General features: G+C 38.2%; 1 long non-coding RNA gene across 1 annotated transcript; it reads right to left on the bottom strand.

The window, feature by feature from the left end:
• Nucleotides 1-282: 282 nt before the first annotated feature.
• Nucleotides 283-8,096, bottom strand: LOC307161650. Its single transcript, XR_013821772.1, has 3 exons — nt 7,918-8,096; nt 3,819-3,945; nt 283-3,471 (listed from the first exon to the last, which is right to left on the bottom strand). It is a non-coding gene; the product is annotated as an uncharacterized lncRNA (long non-coding RNA).
• Nucleotides 8,097-22,848: the final 14,752 nt, after the last annotated feature.

The following is a 22,848-nucleotide window of genomic DNA, read 5'->3' as shown; positions in this document are numbered from 1 at the left end:
GCGCGCACTCTCCGTGGGTGGGGTCACATTAAAACATAATGAGCTGAAAGAGAACGACTGACATCTCTCTCTTTTCATACATATTACATAAACTGAGAATATTTGTTTTTTATAAAAAATACTTCATTTAAAAGAAGAGAATTCAAGCTTCATGCCTGTGTGCCTGTGTGACTGTTTGACTGAGTATTCGCTGAGTTACAGTTCATTTTCAGACGCGTTTCAGAATGGACTTCACTGACAGAGAGAAAGCAGAACTCACATCATGTTTATTTTTCTTTATTTGGCAAAAAGCACAACACTTTTGTGAGTATACACAAAAAAATACACACTTAACAGGATCGATTGATGTATGAAACTTGTATGCAAGATCAAAGTCAACAGATTATTTTGAGTCTCTTTTGCACCAATAAGAAAAAAAGCGAGCAGATCACGCCGGCGTGATTGCCGACCTCAGGGGTTTAAAATGACGAAATCACCCTCACTGTGTAAGAGTACACGACCCACTTTCCCACTGTGTAAATATTGATAGGCCTCAGTACTTTTATAATTTTTCATTGTTGCTCCATCAACTCCTTCTGACAGGACGAAGTAGTTAAATATGTCCCCATAGGTTACCTCTGGCCACTTCTCCATATCGTCTCCCCATGTTAACAATGACGATGGATGGGAAAATATGAGACCATCTGATCATCAGACGAAGTTTTCTCTGTGCTCTCAATTTAAAACATTTACGGTATCAGCGTTATTTGTCATTTCGCTAAAGCTTTGGCTAGCTATAAACAATCTTCTAACTACTGAACTAGCTACCGGATGTGCCGTGTCAGTTTAGCGGAAGTCGGATGAGAAAATGCGGAAGAGTGAAGTATTAACAGTGGGAGACGCGGAATAAGGTGTAAGGGTGGATTTCCAGCAGTGGTTCAGGCTGCAAGAAATGCCGAACGACTAAATAAACGTTATTAGCAAGATGGTAGAAAACTGTACATTTCTTGTCTATTCCACCCACTGCCACTTATACCAATGACGGAAATAAGCGCAGTTACAATAGCTTAATATGTGGGAGAGCGTTGCTATAGAGAGTGACGATATTGTATTGCCTTTACCAAGGAAGCCAAGCTTTATGGACTCCTCGAGTTCAAGAAATCGTAAATCTGTCCATGATTACTAGAGTAGCACTTCAAAGTCAATACCAAATCAAAACTAGTTAGCACATTAGTTGTAATTGAAAAGGTTTAATGACAAAATATGGTTATGGTTACACTTAAAATAGTTACAAAATAGATGTATGAGATGATGATAACTTATACCATTAATCTTACCCAGCATATATGAAAAATGTTACCAGAGAGAGACAGTTGGATACCAAACATTTATAAAACTGTATGATAATTGTTACATTTTATTAACAGTGGGAGAGGCGGAATAAGGCTTTTACTGTAGCGGAGCGAGAGCTCTTTCCATGTGGAGTCTCTGCATTAAAGTCATTCGAGCAAGTGGATTCTCTCTTCTGGAAGTGGACCTTCTCAGTTCAACTCAGCTGTTATTTGTCAAATAATCACAGACAGAAACACATACAGGAGAACTGAGAGCTCTTTAATTATATTAATGATAGAAGAGAGAGAATACAGGACAGTCTCTGACTCGATATGAAACACTTCTATAAAGACACAACAATATTACAAATAACTCTCTTCTGATTTCCATGCAAGCTCTGGTTAATATGTGTATATAAACTTAGTACTCTTCTAATATATTCTGTGCACTTTAAATCAAGTCTTTTTAGGGATAGTTCACCCGAAACTGTCCACTGACTTCTAATGTATGGACAAAGAAATCTCTAAATATTGTCTTTTATGTTCCACAGAAGAAAGAAAGTTATCCAGCTTTTGGTAGACATGAGGGCATATGTACATTATGTCAATTATAATTTTTGAGTGAACCATCTTTTTAATACATTTACATTGAATCATTTAGCAGACGCTTTAATCCAAAGCGATTTACAAATGAGGAGAACAATAGAAGTTAAACTAACAATATTCAAGTGCTGTGAATAATAGCGTGAATAGTAGTTATTTGGTAAAAGAGTATAATGTACATGCATTAGGAACACAAGCAAGACTATGACATTAAACTACTTGATGTTGTTGATCTGTCAGTCTATCGGGGGAATTAATGAGAATAAACCGTGCTTTATACAACCCTCCTCTCCATCGTATGATAAAGTCCTGCTGATACAGAACGTCAGCAGAAGCATCAACGGCACATCAATACATCTTTAATAAAACTCTGTTTACCGTATGTGTTTAATGGAGCGCAAACAGAGCAATTGAGTTTTGAGTTTTATGAGTCAAGAGTTATCTCTAATAAAGCTAAATGTCACAAAAAGGAAGGGTGTGTGCAGTGAAAAGAATGACATTGACTTCATTTATTGAGTGCAGATGTTTAAACTGAACTGCAGACGGTCTGTGAATGAGACGCAGGCTTTTGCATTGAAACACAGCAGGCAAACGCTGCACTACTGTCTCGAGAGTGTTCGTCCTGGCTGTGTGTCGAACTCTGATGTGTGTCAGTTCTACAACAGCAGAGAACAGACTTCATGAACCCTCCAACATCAGGCCTCAAGAACATGTACAATACACAGTCAGCCAGTGGGTTCAGAAACAGGAGAGATTCAGAAAAATACCAAATTATATAATACAGTGAACTGTAACTGTCGTAACCAGATGTATATATAAAAGTCAGGATTACGTGGGGGAGAATTAGAAAAGTGTAAGTCAGAAGCACCAGGAACAAACTGCCCAAAATTTTCTTGCGCTGTAGAGAAGTAAGTGATATTGTGTGTGAAAGACCGCGACAAGTGCCAACAAAACACAGAATGACTATCGGGTAGGGGATTAAACAGGCGGTCATTCCAGACAGACGTCTAAACAGCCAAAGAGACTTATTGTCTGTAAAGCGTATGACTGCAAAGATCAGAGGAAAAAACCAGATGATCACAGAAACGACACAGCGGACTTTTAGTGAATGATGAGATCTGTACCAGATAGGATGAGAAACCATAAGATATCGTTCAAAAGCAACACATGCCATAAAAAACAGACCCACTATCAAACTATAGAAATATGCAATATAGGCCTCCTCTGACCATTTGATTGTGAATGTTAATCTACAAATGATCTGAATGAGATCTGAAAGAATCAAATTAATAACAAACACTGGAGTGGAGCGATGAGATTTGATAAGAGCACACAACGCAAACAGAGTTAATATCATGATTGGAATCTCAATGGCTGCAATGATCCAGATAATGAATTGTTCTGCAGAATAAAGTTTCCAGAGAAATTCCCACATCTGATCGTCATAATGTACTCCACTTGATCTGTTGCTGCTCGCGTTGATATAATAATCTTCACTTGATCTGTTGCTGCTGGCGTTTTGTTCTGCCATTGTTTCATGAAATCTTGACAGGCAACACTAAATAACAAACCAGTCATTAGTTTTAAAAACACGCATTCATTTACTATTCATTACTATTTACTATTTACTACTTTATTAAAAACATTAGGGAAATATATGACATAACTTGTTTTCTGTGTGATTGTTGAAATAAAGTTTCCTCAGTTTGCTTTACATGTTCTTTAGAGGAGATGTGTGTAATGTTAGAAAGCTTGAAATACGTGAAATGTAAGATTAAAGTTTGGAAATCCTCCATTTGAACAATATCACAGAAGCAAGAATGCTGTTGTTCTGAATATTCAGTCCAGCACAGCTGCAAGTGTACAATGGTTTATTAAACTAGGAATAAATCTTGAAGAACTTACGTTACTGACAGGATTGTGTGTTTCGTCTGCAGGTCAAAGCAGAAGTTTGTGGAGCAACACACAGACTGACAGATGTTTCACAAGTTTCCACTGCCGTGTTTAAAGAGCTCTTCATTCACTGCACACACTGTAAAAACACACATCTTAAAGCTTGTGGATCTAATGTAGGAAATGCCTGAGATTACAGACAAACTATTTGATCCAACGTGTGCAACTGTAATTAAAGACACAATTAACTAACAATGGTGGTTTGAGTGAAAAACCAGTCTAACTTTCACAAACGGTTCGGCTCAACTACGACGACTGAAGTAATCTGAAAACGCTTTATATCTGATGCTTTCATTTTTAAAGTTCACTCTGTGTTTTTAACTCTTTCCCCGCAAGTGTTTTTGCTCATTTTCACTAAAGCTTCACGGCCCACAGAATATTTTTGTTGTATGAATATCTGAACATGTAATATATTAAAAGAAAGTTCTTCTTTTTAACAACACTTGAAAGTGGGAAAGTTTAATAAAAAAAACAAAACAATTTTGAGCAAAAAGCTGAGTAAATCATGTTTATGTCAGACTTCATCCAGATCATATTCAGAATGATGATCAAACTCAGATGGATGTATTATTTATTTAGTGATGTAATATTCATAGTGTATTTTTCAGTAATACAGGTATAACAGAAATGTTCTACAAAATGTTCTACAAAAGTGTATAATATACACTTTTAAAGAAGCAGAAGAAGCAGTCGAACAACAGGAGAGATCATCAGTCTGTGACTTTGTCTGACTTTGTTTGTGCGTCGTGACTGTTTCGCTTGACTAAACAGGAGTGCGCGGAGCCTGCTGTATTCAATAACGAGGTATCAGGCGTGTATAAAATAGGTTAGCGCGGCAGCGGTCGTGGCAGACGCTGAAGACGCTTCTTTTTCGACAGCACTTGATCCAGTAATACTAACACTTTCTCTACTACTCTATTCTATTCTGTTCTATAACAACAACAACAACAACAACAACAACAACAACAAAAATTCTGCGTTAGATTAAACTGAGAAAGGTCATAGCACTTGCATGTTGTCCTACTGTTAGTTTAACTGCTTCTATTGTTCTCATTTGTAAGTCGCTTTGGATAAAAGCGTCTGCTAAATGAATAAATGTAAATGTAATATCAACGTGATCTCATGAGAATACGTTTGTATTTTTACGTAAAGTGTAGTTCTATCATACGTACATTTACTTACGTTTTATACACACAGATACGTAATTATTTATGTATGAACAACTCTACCGACGTACAAATTTGTACATATTGCTATTTATGCATATTAAAATCGTGGCGTTAATATATTGACTCTATTGCATTCAACTGTCGTATCAGTTACGTTTTCAGTCGCATTTATTAAATGCAGTTTACTCAAGAAATAATAACATTTCACTCTGTTCGTGCCTTCTGCAAACTCGTTTCGGAGGATTAGCCTAACGTTACATGGTGTTAAACAAGACTACACTTTAAAACCTTTAAAATACCTTCTTTAATCGTTTAACCATTTTGTAAATTTAGTTTATTTACCGTGAGACACAAAATGCGTTTTCTCCAATAGAACCATACTACACCAAAACCCAACATAAATTCACAAAAGACATCAATTTTATTAGCTTGATATAATCCAAATCTTTAGAATCCACACGTTTGCAAGAAAGAGATCCAAATTCAGCCCTTTATCCAGTGATCTTCATCTCCATTTCTCAGCAGCGACCGTAAACGTCAAATCCAAATGGAGAAGCGCGCGCGCCTTCACACGAGCGAAGCCGGATTAACATTTTCATGGATTAATAACTTAAATTCTGCTCTGTACCTCATTCTAAACTATTATATACTGCCAGAGAGGACTGCGACTGCAACTGCAACACATCATCATGTGAACGACTTTTGGTACCGGTTCGACATTTTCGCAATAAATAAATTATTTTGATTACACGCATGTTGTTTTTCTTCATGATTGTAGCCTATGTAGTTTTAAGAAATGTTTAGGGGTAGGAGTAGGACTAGCTGCTCAAAATATCTTTTAATGCTATATTGTTAATAAAATTGCCTTTTCCCTACACATCTCTGTACGTTTTATCCTTTTTATATTCTGTATAAAATGGGTATGTTTAGGTCTGGGAGTAGGGTTAAGGGATCTTCCATTTATCTATAAAACGGTAAAAGGTAAATTATACAGATATCCTTATGATATGAAAGATTCGTAAATATTTTACGTTTTGTAGCTGTAAAAACGTAATAATGTTACGTTTAATTGTTGCAGATACGTCCATACGTTTCAGCATCTATCCAAACGTACAAAAAGTACATTTTCTATCTTTGAAAATTACGAATTAATACCTACGTATTAACAATGAGACCAGGCTGGTAATATAGCTTGTGCCATAGCATTTCACTGATCTTTATTATAATGTATTTTGTTCAAGAGATTATATCTGCTGCTGTACTTTTTTTTAATGTACTCTAGGTATTTATTTTGCAATGTACACAACAAGATAGTATATTAAAGTTTTCTTGATTTCCAAGTGTGTGTATGTCTTCACATTTATATTGAATTATTTTTGCACTTTTAATATAGCATTTTGAATACTGATTAAAACAGCTTTATAATAAACTATTAGTGTAATGCTAATATATTTCTAATGAGCTGAAATGTTCTTGAAGTACATTAAAATTAAGCCTCAAATATATGATAGCTGTAGTTTGAGAAATATGAAAGTATATTTTAAATGAACTGTAAAGAAATACACTTAAATGCACTAAATGTACTTGAAGTTCCATTTTAGCACAATTTAATATATTAAAATATATAGCAAATAACTTAAAATTGATCTTAAGCATATCTTGAAATACACTTAATTTACTGTTGTTTCAAAATAATAAATTTAATATGCACTTAGTACAGTATCATTTAAATATATTAAGTATGTCCAAAAAAGCACAATTTAAATACATTGCCTTTTCACCTGGGAAACAGAAGATGAAGTTTATGAGCTGATCATCATCAAATGAATATCATGAACATGAAATGGAAACTGGTTCCGACAGGACCTTAAAGAAAACTCTGTGGTGAGATCTGGTATTTATCTCATCTCCTGAAGAACCCCTAGTATAGAAGTAGCTAGGTAGTCTTTTGCTGTCAGGTCAGAATAGGATTAAATCCTCACTAGCTTGTTTAGCCTATACCAGTAAATCTAGGTGTGTCCCTACACCTTCATGCAACAATAACAATCAATAGCCGCTTTCCAACCGGAGGAACCTTTTCACAGTTCCTAGAATTATTGGCTAAAGTACCCGGATGTCGGCGTGTTCGCACCGCAGGAACTAGGAACGATTTTAGTTCTAGGAACTCCATTTGGAGGAACTAATTTAGGTCCTACTTCAGAGTAGGGTCTAAACCAGCACTATAGGAACTACCCGTGACGTTAGTGTACGCTGATGACCGAACGCACGCGGAACACCAGCACCCGCCATTTTTAAAACAGCTGTAATGTAAACACACAGATTATAGCCTATATATTTACTCCAGAAACTAACTATACAAACATGGAAAACAGTGATAGATGGGCCTCTAAACCTTTATGCTGAAGAGAAAATCCAACGCAACTTTGAGGGGACCAAGCCAAACATGATTATGTTTATCTGCCCAGCTAGCAACACTGGACATCAACCACACGGCAAAGGCTAATAACCTTTTTTTCATATACTGTCTACTTTCTATAACAGTTCTATCTAATAAGATATTAAACAGTACTGTTAGACATATCACTAACTAATAAACACAGAGAATGCGAGCATTGTTTGCTCTGGCGTTCTCAGCGCCGCCAAAATAAAGGTCCGTCACGCCGTCAAAATAAAAGTCAGCGTGCTTGCGTCACTCCCTTACCCCTCCTACCAGTTCCTATGGCCACTTGGCCAGTGCGAACGCAAACAGCGAAACCGAGTTTGGGGGAGAGTAGTTCATAGAACTGTTTAGAAGTGGACAGTTCCTAGAACTAAGTTCCTAGAACTACTTGGTCGGAAAGCGGCTATTGACAACTAGGCCTATTGATCAAATTCATACTTACCCTCCAGCAGAATCTTTCCTGGATCCCTCGTTGTCCTTGGTCTTGCAAGATATACTATAATGCTCTTTCTATTACTTATAGAAATGTCTTTGTAAGCTGAAGTAAAACTGAACAGTGCAGGCACATCTGCTGACAGTATTCTGCAACATACGTCGTTGAAGGGTGATTCAGTTTGTCATGCAGTTCCTGCAAGTTCCTCACGCTTTTATTGGTAACCGCACCTATCCGAATGTATTGGTCAATTTCCTTATTTCTGACGGCTGCAGACGTTTTTTTGAACAGTGTGACTTGACTGATGCAATACTCTCGGTTTCACAATCTTATTATTCTCACTTATGCTTCTCCATAATTCAGCTTGCGCCAACGGTTTACTTTTAGCATTATAGAAATGATTCTGTTCCACCTGTCCAGGTGTTCTACCAAGCCCAGATACACATATTCGCTATCAGTCACTAACACACAGTGGTTATTATGGTTATTATTTTTCATGTGCAACAACACCTTCCTGTGCGCTTTTGTCATCTCCTAGTTTGCCTTTTTCTCTGTGGATAATTGTACATTTCACTGCATGAAAAGACTAAAATCCGGCAAAATACGGGCATGGTAAACTCCTGTGTAATTTGATGTATGCCGGATGTATGTGGGAAAAAGCGGATCAGAGTAACACGGAACAGTATATTTCCAGATAAACCCGGAAACCTCACATATGCGGACATATCCAGGAATACGTGAAATTTCACGGACATTAACACTGCTGGGTGTGAGGGGACTGACGACTGTTAGGTGTGAAGACCTTTCATATGTTAATGACTGACACTACCACAGTGCTGGCTGTTCTCAGAGGGAGGGGTGGCCAGGGAGGACTTCAGGATTGAATTATCTCTGGATTACTATAGGCTACAGCAAACAAGCTTTTTGTACAGAAAAATAAATAAATTCTTAAGGCCCTGAAACACAAAACCGACGTCAAAGAACTAACAATGACTGAAGCCGACTCTAGGGTTGGCTCATGTCACCTGTGTCAGGGCCTTAAAACCACTGCATGAAAAAAAGTCTCTTAATGAAATATTTTTTATAAATACAGGACAAAATAAACACCCAGTCTGAACATATACGTTCACAAAAACATCTGAATATTTGATGAAATAAACAAAGGAATTTAAAGGGTTAGTTCACCCAAAAATGAAAATTCTGTCAGTAATTACTCACCCTCCTGTTGCTCCAACCCCGTAAGACCTTCGTTCATCTGCGGAACACAGTTTAAGATATTTTTGATTAAATCTGATAGCTTGATCACTCCTCCATAGGCTTCTAAGGGACCGAAACTTGCTGGCCCAGAAAAGTTATTAAAGAGATCGTTAATATAGTCCAAGTGACTACAGTGGCTCAATCTTAAGTTTATCAAGCAACAAGAAAACTTTTTGCGCTAAAAACAAAACAAAAATAACGACTTTATTCCACTATTCATTTCCTTCTCTCTGGGCCTCCAGTGAGTTTGCATAGTGTTTTAGCGCAGCGCGTCACACACATGACCAGCGTCGGCCAATAGTGAGCCTACGTGGTTACGTGCAACACAGACGCGCTGCGCTAAAACACTACGTTAACTCACTCGAGGCCCAGAGAGAAGGAAATGAATAGTGGAATAAAGTCGTTATTTTTGTTTTGTTTTTAGCACACAAAAAGTATTCTCGTCGCTTGATAAACTTAAGATTGAGCCACTGTGGTCACTTGGATATTAACGATCTCTTTAATAACTTTTCTGGGCCAGCAAGTTTCGGTCCCTTAGAAGCCTATGGAGGAGTGATCAAGCTATCAGATTTAATCAAAAATATCTTAATTTGTGTTCCGAAGATGAACGAAGGTCTTACGGGTTTGGAACAACATGAGGGTGAGTAATTACTGACAGAATTTTCATTTTTGGGTGAACTATCCCTTTAATGGAACAAATAAAGAAAAATGAATATCTCAAATTTTATTGTGAGGTTTTACAAATTGCAGACAACAACATTTGTCACCTTTTTCACAATTGGCTTTTAGCTTGCTTAGTTGGGGACATTTAATTTAATATTCAACAATATTATTGATCTGCCTGCGTTGACACTATTATATGAGATCTGAACTGAGCTGGACGATGATATCACGGTTTTCTCCAAAGTGGCTATATATATATATATACACATTTAAATGTATTTATTTATTTATACAACAAAATTAATCACCACTATTTTCTTCTGGAAACAAACTTTCTTGCATTATTTTCCTGTTATCTCTGTAAAGCTACTTTGAAACAATCTGTATTGTAAAAAGCGCTGTATAAATAAAGGTGACTTGATATTTATTAAAAAGGTAGAAGGAACCTGAGCTTTTCTACTCCACTGAATTGAGGTGCGCAAGCAGGCTCACTCGTCTCTTCACACTGTGCCCGAACAGCACTCTACTAGCTTATAAAGACTGAGGTCACTACAGTTAAAATCTCTTGCTGAGTTAATACACCTTTAAACTATGAATGTCTATTTCTGAGTGAACACCGCTGGTTCACTCACTATTTAAGCCAGTCCCAAATTGAGCTTCCTTCAGACGGGCCGTTTCGGTGTCTATAGTAGTGATGTCCGGTTCGTGAACGAATCGTTCTTTTGAACCGGTTCTTTTTAGTGAACTGGTCGAACCAGTACACTAAATCGGACTGAATCGTTCGAAACAGTTCGCGTCTTGCGTCAGCACTGATCCACAACAAGTTACTAAAGTTACTCACTTTCGGACATGCCTGAGTCCTGACAGTCCCTTCGACTCAAAATAAACCAATATCCCGGAGTAGGCATATATGTTACTCCAGTAAATCCAACAGTTCACTGAACTGAGACATGTTGTGCTGAGAGAAGTGATGAGCACGAGCAGTTGATACTGAGCATGCGCGCACTACCGAACGTACAGGTACAGCGATACAGGGACGAAATGCATGTCTCTTAAGTATTTTATTGAACATCAATAAGTGTAACAAAATAAAACATGTTAGAAACATGTTTATCACATAGGCTACTGCCTTTTTTACTGTATTATTTTAAAGATTGGAAACACAATGAATGGATTATAAAACTAAACATTTATTATTATAGCCTACTAAAACATTATTTTCTGGAACAGATCATTTAATTTCTAAGTAAGTTTATATACATTTTTGACGTAAACTCTTGCCAAGGTTTTAAAGGGTGCAAAGTAAATGTTTATAATGTGTTAATCAAAACGTAACGTATTAAACATACTGGAGACATGCATCCATCGACTTTTTAGTTTTGTCGACTGAAGGCTATAGCCTAGTAAGGTTTCAGTAGTTCTCAGCTCACACACAGGCATATGCTACGGTTCTCGAGTCAAGAACTGGTTGTTGCAGCAGTTCTCGGATCACCAGTACAGAACCGAGAACTGTTTCTTTCGGACGCGTTCGATACAGAACCGACGAGCTGGAGAGACTGCGCATGCGTGATCGCACCGTCTCTGAACCGAACTTTCTTTTGGCCAACTGATGCTGTGTTTACTGTCTATGTGCTGTGCTGATACATGAGCATGGGTGAACCAAGGACTTGAATGAGGAGCCGAATTCGGCGAAATGTAAGTTTATTTAATTACAAATAAAATAAAAATGATGAAGACCAGTTTATTCACTTCAAGACATGTAAAACATCCGCGTTTGCGCATCGCCTTAGGCCTACTACAGGGTTCATTTTCAAAACGTAAATGTAAGAAACCTATCCAAGATGATTATGACGATGAGTACTATTATTTAACTGAAGTTATGATTACAAATGCCTTTATTTGAATGTATATTTCTCCGCCGGGATGATAGAATTGACGTCATTACGTGATGACGTAAAAGAACTGGTGAACCGGTTTTTTGAACCGGTTCATTGAAACGAACTGTCCGAAAGAACCGGTTCGCGGAAAAGAACCGGACTTCCCATCACTAGTCTATAGCTTTAAATGCTAATGAGGAGGAGAAAGGCGGCGCAAGGTGGAGGGTGGGTGTGGCCTTGACCATCTTGCGGCAACGGTACCACACATGTTTACGTTGGATAAATGCAATGGCACGAAGATACGCAGTCGTTCAAGCATTTCAGTTTGACCCAGAATCCGATCCAGATGGAGAAGCAACGGATGAAAAAGTTGCAACTCAGCGGCTCCAGCAGGACGTTTCCGAATGGTTAGTTTAAAATATTATGTCTGGATACGGTACTTTTATGCGGATGGTTTACAGTTATTATCATGTAGCTAACGCTAACCTACTGTTTGTTTTTCATGTCGCTCTGATTTGCTATTGTTTTAAAGCTGTATTAGCATCTATATTAGTAATATTTCTAGTTTAGAGAAGACTGTAATGTGGATTATTTTTTAATGACAAAGTTCTTGTCCTCATATATTGGTCATGTTACACAAGCAATGATTTACTCCTCAAGAGTTAACTTAACACTACTCAACACCTGCATAATATATATACATACATATGTGTATATATATATATATATATATATATATATATTAGGGGTTTAACGATACACGTATTCGTATTGAACCGTTCGGTACGAGGCTTTCGGTTCTCTTTATTTCAAATGTAGAGACGCCGGCGCGACCACAACATTGACATCAAATACCAAACGTAATGGCAGGAATAGTAGGCTATAATGCCTTTAAGTAACATTACGGTGGTTTTATTTTGACATTATGAATACAATTGCTGCCCTCAAATGTTAATCTGAACTAAAACAAACCTTTGTTTATAACTACTACAATATTTACATTTTACATTTACATTACATTTAATTTTTTCCAAGGAGCTGTTTTGTTTTATATGCTCCTAAGAAGAATCAATTATAGCTCTAGAATTGCTCAAAGTAAAAACAAATAAAAAATCATACTTTATGATGTTAGTTTTAATAAAAAAAAAGAACTAAAAAAAATAAATCAAGGAAATTTATTTGGCATTTCTTTCTTTTTGCTTAATCGAAAACGTACCGAACCGAACTGTGCCACAAGTGTATCGTATCGAACCGTGAATTTTGTGAACCGTTACACACCCCTAATATATATATATATATATATATATATATATATATATATATATATATATATTACACATACATACACACACCATTATATTAGTCAGACCTCTGCCATTATTACATATACCTTTTTGTACAGGTGCCGTTGTGAAAAATGTGCTACCATGCCCACAGAAGCTGAGAATATTTGCTGCTTGGAGATACCTCAGGTAGCATTCTCACCACTAAGTTGGAAACTACTTTATCTCTTCATTTGACAACTAATTGTGCCAAAAATGACACTTACCTTTTCTAATTGTAATTAGGTTACTAGAAGACTACGGGAGGTCGAAGAACAGCTCACATGTATGGTTGACCATCCTGGATTGGAGCCTGTCTGCCTCAATGTCTACTCTTTGCAGAATGCTGGCCAAATATACAAAGCTGACTATGGTCCTCTACGTTTGAGAGGAATACACCAGTAAGTTGTGCTTTGTTACATAAGTTAATAAAATAATAACGTCTTGTCTTGAGTCTTGACTTTTTATTCCACCAACAAACATTGAGCCTAATTTTCACTCTATAGTATAGGCAGTGTCAAGATTTACTTACATCAGAGGGAAAAGTCAAGCTTTTTTTAAAAAAAAGCTATTTCAATGCTTGTATAAAAACAAGCATTGAAGATGCAAACATAACAAACATAATAATACATCTTTGCAAAACTAAATATAAAAAATTTCTGTTCAGTCGCTACAGGTATCTCTCCTATCGTTCATTTGTAGGGTTGGGTATTGGTTGGGTTTTATCCGATACCAGTACCTACTCGGTATTTTTCAAACGGTTCCGGTGCTTAAACGGTTCTTGAAACGGTACTTAAGAAAACTAAACTGCACACACTTTATCAAAAAAAATAATACCTCTGTGTGTGTGTGTGTGTGTGTGTGTGTGTGTGTGTGATTTTCTGAAAAAGATTTTTTGATTTCTGATTAAATGAAAAATTGTGCCCTTTAAAAGGCTACTGATGTAGCACAAAACACTTGAGTTAAGATCAAAATTTTGTCTTCTCATATTATGACTTTTACAAAACAGAGAAATATCTGACACTGAGCAGAAATATTTAACACACACAGTATAGCCTCATATAAATATACTTGATATTGATATACTTCATACTTGATATGCAAGATTTGCAGTTGGCATTAAAATACTAGACTAACCCGAAGAGGAACACTGGCAGCTGAACTTGAACTTTAGTCAAGCGTGTCAGGGGTTTTGGGTTCTAATCCGCATTCGTAGTTTTTTTTTTTTTAATTTATTTTTTTAAACCGATTATGCTCATCAGTGGTTGTATATCAAGCAGGGACACTTTGTGTCCATTATATTTTGAGATTTCACCAGAACGAATAGATATGAGGCGCCGTCTAGGGCTTAAATCAAACTTCATTCACGCACATATGAAACCCTTACATACACGTATACTAGGTAGTCACACATACATGTATACTGCTGAATGCTCAAACTAATACATATGAAACGCACAATGCTCACGCACACACACGCAAACTCTACACACACGAAACGCGCGGAACTCTCCGCGCACATACTCATCTGAGACGCGAGCACACACCCACACACACACACACAAATTCTTCGCGCACATACTCATCTGAGACGCGAGCACGCACACACAAACTCTCCGCGCACATAATCATATAGACGGCGCCTCATAAATAGATCGATCTCCGCAACGTATTGAAGCGCGCGTCCGAGCAGTGCGGTGTGCGCGAGCCAAGAGAAAACACTGTATCCGCGCCACTGATCGCAGCGGCAACGAGCACTTTGATCACTTGATTTAAAAAACACATTTCAGCGCTAGATCGTCTCTTATTTAACAAACGAACTAAATGAATGCTCTGCTGGTTAACTGGAGATGTTTTATTATTGGATCATTCGTGCCGCGAGATGTTTTATAGGGGACGGTAAAAAACGCCAGGCACCGAAATCAGGCACCGAAAGTTTCGTTCTTATTCGGTCTGGTTACTACCGTTTACGTCGGAACCGGTTCCCTATTGGAACCGGGTTTCGGTACCCAACCCTATTCATTTGTGAGCTGGTGCTGGGGCCTCCTGGGACGCAGAATCCGGGTCATTATTCCAGCTTGTGTGGTCCTGCGCATCCGCTCAGTGTTTCCTGATGAGGAAAACTACGTTGGGTTTAAACTGCCCCCCGTTTGAACCTTGACACAAAGCTGGCAATGAGCTCGTCCTTGTCCGGCTTCTCATACTGCGCTGATAGGTCCTCTGGGACAGAGATGGCCAACAGCGCATCGGTGTATGGCGTAGGGTTGACAAAGACTTCCTCAAAAATTAGGTCCATCAGGTTAGAAACATAACCTGTATCATAAAACACAAGCACAAATATTATTTTTCGTTTCAATTGGTTGTGTTTTTATTTTATTTATTTTTTTATTATTTATTTTTATTAAAGAAATACATTTGAGAATTCCAAAATATGTGTTGTTTGAATTTATTTTTAACCCTTACCAAAGGTCGGCTGTGTCTTTTGAGGTTTGGCTATGCACTCTCCCTTCCTACCCTTTGGAAAGGAGATTTTGAAGAGAGGTACACCTTCCTCTGTTTCTGCTTGTGGTCGGTCTGCGTCGTTGCTAACTTAACGTACTGTCCATCTGTTAAAATGGCGAATATATTAGATGTAAGTAGTCTACCTTTTGGTGCAGGTGAAGACACATTTGAGCTGCACGCAGTGCAGTCTGAGCTGGAAGCTGTTGAGAAACAGATCCACGACCTTTTAGTGAGACAGGCCGAGCTGATAGACTGGCGGTTAGCTCTTGAAACATCACGCGCCGATGCACACAAATCAGAGATTAACGTTACTAACCCGCTGACTCCGACCTCGTCTACTCCGTGCGTTTCTCAACATCGGCGAGCGTCGAGGTCGCGATCAGCCATGGTCTCATTCACTCCGGCTCCAACATGCCACCACGAAGCCTGGATATTTCCGCAGCGGAAGACGCGAGTCAGGCCTAGACCAAGAAAACTCTCTCCGACCCTCCCGGTTTTCGAGATATCCACACAAAACCGCTTCTCCCCTCTTCGCGAAACAGAACGCGATGCTGTGATCATCGGCGATTCCATCGTTCGACACGTACACGCTACGTTAAATAAAAGTAAGGTGCATAGTCACTGCTTTCCTGGTGCTCGTGTTTCTGAAATCGCCGCTCGCGTTCCCGAGATTCTGAACGGTGACGAGCGCGTCGGAACTGTGGTCTTGCACGCGGGAGTGAACGACATCAGGCTGCGCCAGACGGAAGTTCTGAAGAAAGACTTCAGGAATCTGATCGATACGGTACGCAGCACATCGCCTGATATAACGATCATTGTGTCAGGACCGCTTCCCACGTACCGTCTAGGTCATGAAAAGTTTAGTAGATTATTCGCGCTAAACGAATGGTTAATGTCATGGTGCAATGAGCAGAAACTACTCTTTGTAAATAATTGGAATCTGTTTTGGGAGCGTCCTAGGCTTTACCGTGCTGATGGCTTACACCCAAGCAGATTCGGATCGGATCTTCTGTCAGATAACATCTCCAAAATGTTAAATACCTTTTGACTAGTAACCAAAAGTCCAAATCATAGTCTCTGCTGCACCAATTTAACTGATATAAATAGTGTAGAACATTGCATAGAAACTGTGTCTATTCCTCGTTTAGTGAGATTAAATAATAAATCTACTGCAGGATCTAGAAAAAATCTAATTGTTATTAAACCAGAAAATGTTGCTATTAGTAATCAAAAACAATTTCTAAAGCTAGGTCTTCTAAACATTAGATCACTCACACCTAAGGCAGTTATTGTAAATGAAATAGTCACAGATAATAGCTTCGATGTACTTTGCCTTACTGAAACCTGGATTAAACCAAATGATTATTTCGGTCTAAATGAGTCTACTCCATCAGGATACTCCTATAAGCACGAGCCCCGTCTGATTGGTCGTGGCGGCGGTGTTGCAACAATCTATAGAGATATTCTCAATGTTACTCAGAAAACGGGCTATAAGTTTATTTCGTTTGAAGTACTTGTACTAAATGTTACGCTCTTAGATGCTAGAAAAACATCCCTATTATCTCTAGCCTTGGCTACCGTATATAGACCGCCTGGGCCTTACGCTGATTTCCTAAAAGAGTTTGCAGATTTTCTCTCAGACCTATTAGTTAATTTCGATAAAGCATTAATTGTTGGAGACTTTAATATCCACGTAGATAATTCAAATGATGCGCTAGGGGCTGCGTTTACAGATTTATTAAACTCCTTTGGGGTCAAGCAAAACGTTACCGGACCAACTCATCGTTTTAATCATACACTCGATTTAATTATATCACATGGAACCGATCCAACCGATATAGATATCATTCCACAAAGTGATGATGTCACTGACCATTACATGGTAACTTGCATATTACGTACTCCTGTAATATGTCATGCTGCGCCGCGTTATCGATTAGGCAGAACAATCCTTCCATCCACCATAGATAATTTTTCAAATAGCTTATCTGATCTGTCTCAGCTGCTCAGTGAACCTAAACAAACAGATGAACTTGAGGAATTAACTAGCACTATGAGCACCATTCTCTCTGGATCATTGGATATTGTTGCACCCATTAGATTAAGAAAGGTTAGAGAGAAAAGTAAAGCACCATGGTACAACAATACTACGCATGTTCTAAAGAGAGAAACCCGTAATTTAGAGCGTAAATGGAAAAAAACTAACTTAGAGGTCTTTAGAATCGCATGGAAAGACAGTATGTCACGTTATAAAAAGGCCCTAAAAGAGGCCAGGGCTGAGCATCTCCGCAAACTAATAGAAAACAACCAAAACAATCCTAGGTTCTTATTTAACACCGTGGCTAGACTAACAAATAAACAGATGTCTCCTGAACCAAATATTCCGTTACAGTTTAGTAGTAATGATTTCATGAAGTTCTTCACTGAGAAAATAGAAAACATCAGAACCACAATTGTAAACGTTCAATCCTCAATTGCGTCTTATAATTCAGCCTCAATTATCACCCCGCAAGAACAATTACAATGCTTTACAACTATAGAACAAAAAGAGTTAAATAAACTTATCACTTCATCTAAAACAACAACATGTTTACTAGATCCTATACCAACTAAACTTTTGAAAGAAGTGTTACCTATAGTGGAGGAGCCTCTCCTCAATATTATTAACTCGTCTTTATCCTTAGGTCATGTTCCAAGAACATTTAAACTGGCAGTTATAAAACCTCTCATTAAGAAACCACAATTAGATCCACATAATCTAGCAAATTATAGACCCATTTCAAATCTACCTTTTATGTCTAAAATACTAGAAAAAGCTGTGTCCGCTCAACTGGGCTCTTTCTTGCAAGAAAATGACATCTATGAAAAGTTTCAGTCTGGATTCAGGCCGCATCATAGCACTGAAACTGCGCTTGTTAAAATTACAAATGATTTACTTTTAGCTTCTGACCAAGGCTGTATCTCAATACTAGTTTTACTTGATCTTAGTGCTGCGTTCGATACTATAGATCATACAATACTCTTAGATCGACTACAAAATTATACTGGTGTTCAAGGACAAGCACTAAGCTGGTTTAGATCGTATTTATCTGACCGCTACCATTTTGTTTATTTAAATGGAGAAAAATCGATCATAACTCCAGTAAACTATGGAGTGCCGCAGGGATCTGTGTTAGGCCCTCTATTATTCTCAATATATATGCTGCCACTTGGAAATATTATAAGGAAACATGGAATTAGTTTCCATTGTTATGCTGATGACACTCAAATCTATATTTCATCACGGCCAGATGAAAACGCTAAATTATCCAAATTGACAGAGTGTGTTAAAGATATAAAAGATTGGATGACGCGCAATTTTCTTTTATTAAATCCAGACAAGACAGAGGTACTAATCATCGGTTCAAAAAACCACCCACAAAACCTCTTACAATACAACTTTAACATCGTAGGATGTCCTGTTACTTCATCCTCTACAGTAAAAGACCTGGGTGTTATATTAGACTGCAACCTGTCTTTTGAAAATCATATTTCATATGTTACAAGAACAGCCTTTTTCCACCTTAGAAACATTGCTAAGCTACGTAATATGCTATCTGTTTCTGATGCAGAAAAGTTAGTTCATGCATTCATGACCTCGAGACTAGATTACTGTAATGCTTTATTAGCTGGTTGTCCTGCATCCTTAATAAACAAGCTACAGTTAGTCCAAAATGCCGCCGCTAGAGTTCTAACTAGATCAAGAAAATATGATCATATAACACCAATTTTATCATCACTACATTGGCTACCTATAAAGTTCCGTATTAATTACAAGGTATTGCTACTGACTTATAAAGCCCTAAACGGCTTAGCTCCAGTCTATTTAACCGATCTTCTATCGCCCTATAATCCATTGCGCTCTTTAAGGTCAGTAAATTCGAGGCTTTTGGTCATACCTAGGATATCCAGATCCACCAAAGGAGGGAGAGCATTTTCACATTTAGCTCCAAAACTCTGGAATAGCCTTCCTGATACTGTTCGTTGCTCAGACTCGCTCTCCCAGTTTAAAACTAGATTAAAGACGCATCTCTTCAGCCAGGCATTCATATAATACTTTTAATCTTACAGTTAAATCCGACCTCTAGTTCATAAACGCCAGAGGAGAACTGGCCCCCGACTGAGCCCGGGTTCTCCCAAGGTTTTTTTTTTCTCCATTAGGTCACCTGATGGAGTTTTTCGGTTCCTTGCCACTGTTGCCTTTGGCTTGCTCAGTTGGGGATATTTGGGAATATTTAATTTAATTAATCAATCAACGATACTATTGATCAGCATTACCAAACGTGGACGTTCCACTAGAAACAAACATTGATGTATTGTTTTAATTTATTACTGTGAAGATGCTTTGATACAACCTATGTTGTGAAAAGCGCTATATAAATAAACTTGACTTGACTTGACTTGACATTTTCATTATAATGCATAGCAGCCAGGTAGAGCCTGGAAATACAAGACAAAACGTGTTGATATTGACAATACTTTTGGGAATCGTAGCCTAAAATATTGTAGTAAACAAACTTTATTTTACCTGCACAGCATTCCAATAAAGGTAAAGACAACATTCTTTGGGGCAAAATGAAGGATGACGGCATGGAAAGCCTCCAACGATGAAGTTTGGTGGTGGGGGCTCAGTTTTGCAACATCCTTCAGCATTCTTTTGTTTGTTAGCAACTTCTCCAACTTGTTGAAAGCTTGAGAATCTGCAGACAATAAGAAAATATATTAGAAAACAATACAGTACAGAATATTACAGCGCTGATCTCAGGTAAATTTCTGAAAGTGACTAAATAACTGTGTAGTTGTCCATTTACTTTTTTGTCATTTAGCCTGTATATTGATGAAATACCTGCTTGGAGCCATTTACTCTTGTCAGTTGTCTTGCGGATTGCATGCTCGCACTTGGGGTAAAGAGGATCCTCATGTGTATGGACATCTCGAACATGGTTCAGGATTGCGTTCCACTTTGCAATTCTCTCTGGCTCGGATGTTGAGCCAGCTGCAGTCCAGTATATGTGATTGTTGATGCTTTTCATCCACTTTTTGAGTATCTCACAGTCTTTCTGCTTACTGATTGCTTCCAGCTTCTTTGAAAGTCCTACAATGAAAGCAAAATACATTCCACTTAGTTAACCCATAAGAACCCGCTGTGACGTGGGTGTCAAACACTGGTGATTATCTGGTAGATTTTGTATGATATAATGGACTATGGACATCAAGCAGATCCATATTGGCATTGACAATATACCTTTTGCCATGTGCCAGACATCATAGTAATGGGTTATTTTTCTCTCCCTGAGGAACTTCTGTACTTACATTTACATTTACATTTATTCATTTAGCTGACGCTTTTATCCAAAGCGACTTACAATTGCTATATATGTCAGAGGTCGCACGCCTCTGGAGCAACTAGGGGTTAAGTGTCTTGCTCAGGGACACATTGGTGTCTCACAGTGGATTCGAACCCGGGTCTCTCACACCAAAGGCATGTGTCTTATCCATTGCGCCACACCACCCCTTGTGGATGACGATCAGTGACAATGCAATCAAGGTTGACGCCACGTGACTCCAGTAATGCTAGACTCCTCGTCAGGCCCTCTTTTTCCATGTGGCAGCTACCACCAACCTCGTTGCTCTGTTAACACAGAAAAACAATATGTTAATTGAAAATGCATTATAGACTTTGATTTTCAAATTGCAATCAATAACCACTTTAAAACATATTTTTTGACAACTCACCTGAACCAACTGAATGTCCACAACGGTGTTAGTATTGAGATCCATCATTGTATAACTCCCATATTTTGCAGAGTACCCTGTTGTTGTTGTTTTTTTTTCAAAAATTGACATTAGTAATCACCATTCAGTATTATGTCTGGCATTTTATTCAGTTCACTCCTTTTAACTTCAAACAATATGTAACCCATGTATAAACTACACTATTTCAGTAAAGTATCAATACCTGGAGAGTCAGCTCTCATGTCACCACCAAGTATAACTTTTTCCTCCTGACTTAGCCGCTGCAGATTCAGATCCTGTGAGACTTTCCAGTGGTGAATAATTGCGGGTTCAATGAAAGCTCTGGCATGGCGGCGAAATGTTTTATACCGAAACAACTGTAGCTTCATTGTATTGAAGACCTGTTAATGTGGGTGGATAAATAATACATGTAATTTGAGCTAAATCGAAGCAATTCAGTTTAAAAAAAAACTACAGTTGCACATCATTTACCTTTTCAATTTGTATGAACGATGCACCACTCAGGTAAACGGCAACAGAAAGGTTCAGATTTCCAGCTGGCATGCTACCAAGGATAGGCTGGCTATTCCATTGTCTTGAAAATGTGCAATGGGGGCACAGCTGCTTCACAGACAGGAATGTCCCCAGCCTTTGGGTCGTCACATTGCATGCCCGCGTGCAGACCGGACATAAATTAAACAAGTCCATGATGCAGTTCTCATACACTATGTACTTTTTGTTGTTGTGGGTGGGAGTGGATGAATCTTCTCTATATCAAACCAAAGAGAAAGGAAAAAACATTTTTACTTAGATTGAGCTTTCGTCTGTACTGAACTGTAAACCATCACCCTGTTTTCAACTGGTTTAATAATTATTATGCACATAAAAAATCATAAAAGAATGCTATAAACAACAGTCTCACTGAGACTAATCCTTTATGTTAGAATGCAAGCCACACATATATTTAAACACTCAGTAACTTACGACTGTAGACTAGAGTATAACGATGCAGCGATGGAGTCTGCAGGATCATAAGTGGAATCATGTCCCCTTGAAGCTTCCACTAAAGAGCTGCCCTCCAATGGATTGTCCTCGAACAGTTCATCAAGGTCTAGACGAGGTCTTTTGTGTGTTTTTTTTTAAAGGTGTCGATGACAGGCACAGAGGGTCTGCATTGGTCGTCCCAACGCCAACATTTTTGCAGGAGACAGTTGCCTGAACACCTGCGTCCCAAATATAATTTAATTAGGAAAGTCTAATGACAACACTTGAAAGCAAAGAAAAAATGGCAGAATACCTAATAAAGTCAAAAGTCAAAAGTAAATGCATTTACAGGTGGTAGGTACATACCTTCACTTTTAAATTTGGGTTGCAGAGTCTTTAAGGATAGCTGTGTGCCTACAGTACATGTTTCCAGGTCATCTGTCTGGCAGGCAACATCCCTTGAGAGAGGCAGCTGAAAGCAAGCACTTGATGTGCTGGCCTGTATAGAGACAAAAAGGTCAAATTAGTACTCAATGTATTACTTTGCATATATGAGCAAC

Source organism: Squalius cephalus, assembly GCF_949319135.1.
Source record: "Squalius cephalus genome assembly, chromosome: 7".
Lineage (NCBI taxonomy): Eukaryota > Metazoa > Chordata > Actinopteri > Cypriniformes > Leuciscidae > Squalius > Squalius cephalus.
This window is presented reverse-complemented; position numbering and strand designations above follow the sequence as displayed.